General features: G+C 42.6%; 1 non-coding gene across 1 annotated transcript; it reads left to right on the forward strand.

Annotated features, from left to right (window-relative positions):
- The first annotated feature begins 599 nt into the window (after positions 1–599).
- Positions 600–681, forward strand: TRNAS-AGA (transfer RNA serine (anticodon AGA)). The gene has a single exon. It is a non-coding gene; the product is annotated as a tRNA-Ser (tRNA).
- Positions 682–7,274: the final 6,593 nt, after the last annotated feature.

A 7,274-nucleotide genomic window follows, 5' to 3' on the forward strand; every position in this document is an offset into this window, starting at 1 on the left:
GGTTTGGGGCTTGGGTTGTTTTTCTGTAAAATGAAGAAAACAAATATAGGAAACTTAATTGAGACAAGGAATGAAGGAAAACATCTACCACCTGTATTGTGTAATTGATTCGCATTTTGATCAAATTTTCTATCAGCTCCTCCGGAACTGGAAGCGTTTAATTTGGTTTCTGCTTCTTTTTGGTGGGTGTGGCCGTGCCCGTTCGGACCAGGAGTAAGGGAGTAATTAGACACGGACTCCACCGTTGCTGACTGTTACACGAAAGTTGGGTATCCGTAGCTTCTGGAACATGTGAGTGAGTGACTGAAGTGTGAACGAAGAGGTTTTAGCCCAAGGGCTATGCCAGTGGACTGTTTCAAATTGTTAAATTAGAACGAAGCTGAAAGACTGTTTAATGCCTGAGATTGCGGAGCAAAATGAATGGCGTTGAATTGATTGTCATTTCAGGTTTAGAGCACATGTAATCGCTTACCACCAAGTCCACCACTTGTTATTTTCTTCGTATTTTTTTTTTTGGTTACCCTGTTTATGTACATCGAAACTGAACAAACAAGAGTATATGCCTGTTAGGAAAACAGTTAAACAATTTGATATATCAGGTGGGCGTGCCGGAGTGGTTATCGGGCATGACTAGAAATCATGTGGGCTCTGCCCGCGCAGGTTCGAATCCTGCCGCCCACGCTTTTTTCGCACTTTTTGCAGCTGGGTATTTAAGGTCTAATTCCTTTCTCACACCAAAATGTTTTTTTTTTTGTTTATATAACCAGAGATCAGAAAAGGAGATACACACAACGAATAGTCCATTCCCAAACGTCAGTACAAGAAAGACACTTTGGAAAGAAAGGCAAATAAGAAACTTTGCATTTTAAAAGGCTAAAAGCATAGTTGAGGCCTAATGGTCCAAAGTAAGCCTCAAAACTTAAAAATAAAATTAATTAACGTTTCATAAATTGATAAAATAAATACACTAAGTTGGAATGATAGAAGGTATATATATCCATAAAATAAAAGTTTATAAGTAATAGGTTTCAATGATTAAGCATTAAATAAAATAAATACAAATCAATTAATATTTATAAACATTTTACATTTCATGTTTCAAAATTCCAAGTCCTCAAATAATTCAAATGACCAATTTAAAAGAAAGAAAACAATAAAATATGAAAAAATAAAAACAAATAAATCTTTTAAAAACTTAAGCACCCCTTCCGGCCCATGTAAATGTTGGGACTACATATAAATTTCGATGCTTCAAGAACATCTGATGCTAAGTGTGTAACGGAAGTTAAAGCCAGAGATGAATCGGGTAGGATCCTACAAGGATGTAGGAGTTTGTTCAATTAATGAAACAGAAATATGGGCTGCCCTGAAAACTCATCTTGTGGCATCAAAGTTTAGAAGATCGAAAGTTTGCATTGGAGGGGATTCAAACTTAGTCATCAATGGATGGCGTTAAAGAGAGAATCCTCCTTGGAACATTAGAAGTTTAAAACATTCGTGAGTGCAAAGAAGTATGTAAGAGGAACATGTTGACAATATCTTACAACCTTTCGTTTAGAGAGGGCAACTTTGATGTGGATAGGCACTATCTAATCTAGGTCATGTAATTTCCTTATTTTTCATTTGCTTTTTTTATGCATGGGTCATGCCTGGTCAATATCCTTTTAATTGTAATCCCCCACTCTATCAAAAAAAAAAAAAAAGAAAAAGAAACATGAAGAATCATATAATTGGATATTATATTTATGACCATTCAATAATTTAGAAGGAAAAATAACTTTTTTAATTTTATTTATGCAAAAAAAAAAATAAAAAAAATAATCTATTAAGAAAAAATGAGAAAATAAAAAACTTGAAATGGTAAATTTCGAATAATAAAAAACCATTTCATATATCCTAACAAAACTAAGAACTTGATTGGCCCTTTTCCATTGAATTCTCCTAATAGAAATTAATTTTCCCTATAGTTTTTCATTTTTACTATTTTTATTTATTTGATATATATATATATATATATATATATATATATATATATATATATATATATATATATATATATATATATATATACATTCAACTATATAAATGCATAAAACATATATATATATATATATATATATATATATATATATATATATATATATATATATATATATATATTTCATTAAACCACTAAATAATCATTACCTCCTCATTCCAACAAAAGGCTTAAGCCTTTTAAAACAATTTCATTATAGATAGTGAGAAAAAAAAAGAAAAACAAACAACAAAACCCAGAATTGCAATATTTAAGGACTATCGATCATCGATCTGTGACAGTGCAGTGCAAGTGTCATTGTGATAGTTGGAAACGAATTACGTTTCATGAATATTTGAATTATATACTTGCAATACAGTATGCGTATGTGAATTGATGATCTAGAGTCTTAAAGATCTGCTCAACGTACGTCAAAAAGAATAAGCAGAGAGCAGTTAAATGGGAGCATCATGCTTTCTATATATACATATATCAAGCAAAGATACCGAACAGAAGAACATAAAGTAAAGGGTGATTAAGATCAACCAGTATCAGCAAGCAATCGCAAGGATTTCCCCAATACCACCAAATTAAAAAGGGATAACATCTTCATCTACATAATCGGCATTGTCACCTGCAAACAACCACTGGAGTTGTCGTGTTAGTTAAATATCATTTTAAGGAGGATAAGGATACAACTTTAGGAACATCTCTTGGGTGCCATCTATGTGAAGACTAAAGCCCCGGTCAAGGTCATGCTTAAAAGGCCATTTATATGAAACCCCGTTTCGGCCATCAATGCTCACTTCGCACTCAAAGCAATGATCATATATCTCATAGTCCCACTTAAACACCTTCAACTGCGAACATCCGATATCCGATGCGTAGTATCTCATCCTCGTTGTGTGCTTTGCCGCAGCCGCTGATGTTCAGGTGTTCGAGATTTTTGCAACCATTGAGAACAATTAGAACTGCTTCTCTGTGTACGGAGGTATAGGCTGGGTCCAAGGCCTTCAGGTTTGGAAGAGTTGTAGCTATGAGTGAAGCAGTGCCCTTTGAAAAGTTCTGTGATCTTTAATTTGGTGAAGTTGGGACAACAACGATCAATCTGCCGGAGAGTGAATTCATCGGAGATGAAGCGTTCCTCAACATCCATACCTTCTAGTTCCTTTAGTTTGTCGATCACTACAGAAACCGCCTCCTTGTCTATTGTTTCTTCATTGAATGACAAATCCAGATAAAAATGCTTGAGCCTTGGACATCTGTTACCGGCAACACAACAAACAGTTTTGAATTTTCAGCCCTAGAAACCATCCCAAAAGAGAGAGAGAGAGAGAGAGAGAGAGAGAGAGTGGGGCCGAGAAAGAGAAAAAAAGTGAAAAACATACATTTGGGCGACATAAAGGAGATGTTGGAGGGGAGTAGCGGCAGAGAAGTCAAAGAACTTGAGAGAAACCAAAGATCCATGGCTTCGGGCCACAACGAAATCAATGAGTTGGGTTGATTCAACAAGTTTGGATGTGAGACAATGGAGAGGGAGGAGATTGACAACCTACAGAGAGAAGGACACTTGGATCCTTGGAGCTGATGAAGGGTGATTTGGCCTGACCTAGCGAGAAAGGGACACATGGACATGACCTGACTAAGGGATGACAATTCAGCCTGGCAAGCCTAATTGCAACATTTGAGCTCGGGTATTCAGTCATCTCGGCTCAAAACTCACCTTGGTGTCGGGGCACCTCGGCATTCAATCCACTTCGGAACTAAGGAATCAGAGTATCAGCTCGGGGCTAACAACCCGAATCGCCACGTAACGACTCCAGAAGTTTCTCCAGCAGACTATGAACCTCACAGGATCATGCCGCATAATGGCAGGCCTTATCCTCTCTTCACCCGGATCGAGTGGAAGCGATAGGCTTCATTGACTAATACGTTACTCCCCGACTAAAGCGGAAACAGATCTCATCCACTCAGGCCAAAGATCCTGAAACTGTTTTGTGAAACCCACGACAACTCAGCTATATAAGAGCAACACCCCTCTAGGGCCTAGGTACACGTGATTACCCAACTCTCTAGCTCTCAAGCTCTCAAACTCTCAAAGCATTCAACTCACATATACTAACTTAAGCATCAGAGCGACCTCGTCGGGTTAGCCACCCCGGGTTCTTTGATCCATCGTCTTGCATATTGATCAAGCTCGCTGCTTGATTGGAAGCCAGATCACCCTCTAGTTGGGAGTAGTCAGATCGCACAACAAAAATTGGCGCCGTTTGTGGGAAACGACCAAAAAGTCATCCCCATTCTTTACAGTTACTGACCTTATTTCTACGTCAATGGCATCTTCTAGTCATGTAAGGAAAAGCAGCGAGATGAACATCTCCGGAGGACAACTCTAACTCCCTACGGTGTGCATCGGCTAATTCACCATCCCGCTTGCTACATCTGGAGTTCCAACGCTGACCGCGCCACCAAACACTACACAGGTGAGCGCCCCACTTCCTCCAATGGTAGGCACAACTTTTTCTAAGCCTTTTGTGGTTCCCCCCCCGGAGTCAACCAGTCCCAGTTCAACAACCTGGTTTAGTGCATCCGGGCCATCCAGATCCAGATGCAGCAGGTCCAACAATTTCAACAGTATTAACAACATTTTTTCTACTAGCAGTACCAGCATCAATTCCCTCCACTGCCGCAAAACCACCAGCCAGTTCCACCTCCGTACCCAGGGGCCCATCAGAATCAAAATCAACCTCAGATTAACCAGAATATCATCCGATCTCCCCACCGAGATGAAGAGACCTCCCAAGTCCCGATTCCTCTCAAGAGTCAGGTCTCACCCCGTGGGAGAAGAGACGGTAAGCTTACTCCACCGGCCGCACAAGGGAACCTCGGAAACAGGTACGGGGATACTCCGCCTAACAAGACCAATCTTCCTCGACATTCACAGCAAGAAAACAACGATACACTAGTAGGTAACTAGTTCAGGGTTCGAGGTGCGAACTTGAGTCAGGGCCTCTCCGTCCGTGATAGCCAGCCCCAGAATTCCATAAGGAACCAGGAGTTACCTCGCGACAGAGCGGTACCGGAGCACACTGAAGTCAGCAGCACCGATGCCAAGCCAGTAAAGAAACAACAGCGGAGACGTCGCAAGGTACGCTATACCTCGACTCAAAACATCCAACTAGCAAAGCCGAGCCAACAAGAAGGGCAAGCCAAAGGTAAGGAAGAATCGAACTCAGTGGCTACAAAGGCCGCTCCTCCCCTACTTTCCAGGTCGTCTCCCATGTCTCCCGAGCTCTTGGCGATCCCGATGCCTAAAGACTTCAAGATGCCTCCTTTAGGCAAGTACGATGGATCATTCGATCCTAATGACCATGTAGACTCTTTCTAGTCCTAGATGCACCTAGCTAAGGCTGATGAGTCTTGCATGTGTGTGGCCTTCTCCACTACCTTTAAAGGGGTAGTTCGAACCTAGTATCGGAACCTCGCACTGGGATCAATCAAAAGCTGATTGCAGTTCACATATTTATTTACCTCGCACTTCATCACTAGCAAGAACTGCCCGAGGTCACAAGAAAGCGCCATTAAGGACTCCTCCTTCATCAAATGGCCTCCTAGGTTAAGAGGAGATACTGCAACAAGGAACTGAAATGTCTACTGTCATTTCCACAGAGACCACCGGCACAACACAGAAAATTGTAGGAACCTTCGCGACGAGATCGAGGAGCTTATCCACTACGGATACTTAAAAAATTTCATATAGCGAGAAGAGAGAGGCCAAGCAGATCGGCAAGCAGACCGACAGGGGGACCAAAGAAGGAATGCCCCCGAGACCAACAGGTAGAACAAGCAACCGCCGCGATAGTTGCCTGAGGAAAGACCGATCCGTGGGGTAATCAACATGAATACTGGCGGGTCCATCATCGCGGGGTGTACATCGGTAGCCGGACGGACCTCAATCCGTGAGCTAGAAAATGAAGAGGAAAACCCGCCAAAGTGACATCGGCTTAAGGAACCAATATACTTCACAAAGGACAATGCACGCAGGATCCAGTATCCTCATGATGATGCCCTAGTGGTAGAACTGAGGATCAACGACTATGAAGTCAAGCGCATCCTAGTGGACTCAGGTAGCTCGGCGGATATACTATTCAAGGAAACTTTCAACAAGCTACAGCTACAGCAAAGCGATCTAAAGCCGACAGAGACTCCTCTGTTAAGCTTCAGTGGTGAGGAGGTCAAACCTCTCAGACGAGTCATGGTACCTGTAGATGCTGGCACATGGCCAAATATCGCAAGGTTTGAGCACATGTTTCTGGTGTTCGCGACTCTCTCTCCCTATAACACCATAGTAGGTTGACCCATTATGCACGTCCTACGTGCAATAGTATCCACCTACTATCTGGCGATGAAGTTCCCAACGGACTATGGAGTAGGAGTTGTGCGAGGTGACCAGCTCGAATCTTGCAAATGCTACATAGCTGCTCTCAAGGGAAAATCAAAGCTAGCGGATGATGTCGAGCTCGAGCGACCCGCGGAATATGCCGACGAGCAAGCTGCCCCACACCCTTGCTTTTGAGGAGGCCGAATTTTGGAGTCAAAATACTCCGAGCTGTGTCGTCGCTGCCTGAAGAAGCGACAACTATCGGGGCAGGCTCTGAAGACGTATCCTCCTCGGGCATGTGGGGCGGGGAGAGCTTGCTCGAGTCCTCCTTGACCAGATCTATTACTGGAGGTTGATCGACAGTTGATGGCTGCTCGGGCTCTGAAACGACGGTTGGTGGGGACTCAACGCATGCCCTTTTTTAGGCTCTCTTCTTTTTCCCCTTCTTCATACTCCCAAATAGTTCGTTGGCGGGGATGTCCATGATAGTTGCGACAAAAAACAAGCTGTCAGATACAATACCGAAGTAAAGTAGAGAGAAAATACAACAAACAATGACCTACCAGGACTCAAACCGGCCTGCACGAGTTTCTCCTCAATCACGAAGTCTTCAAAGTTCAAGCCGAGCTCCACCCAAGATCGGAGCGCCTCTCTTGTCTTCAGGTCCAACCTAACACCGGGGTCCTGGATGGCTGCCCTCCAATGAGTCGAGAAAGGCCACCCCTCAGTGTTGTAGACCACGAAATAGCACCTCTTCCAGGCCGGGACCTTGTTCGATAGCTCGTGCAAGAGTTTGAAGCTAGGACGAGGTGATAGGTAATAAGTTCGCCTATGCTCAGGCAGAACACAAGACAAATTCTTCTTGATGGAAAGAAT

The sequence above is a fragment of the Nelumbo lutea genome, chromosome 1 (genome assembly GCF_056320005.1).
Source record: "Nelumbo lutea isolate HS-2025 chromosome 1, American lotus-T2T, whole genome shotgun sequence".
Taxonomy (NCBI): domain Eukaryota; kingdom Viridiplantae; phylum Streptophyta; class Magnoliopsida; order Proteales; family Nelumbonaceae; genus Nelumbo; species Nelumbo lutea.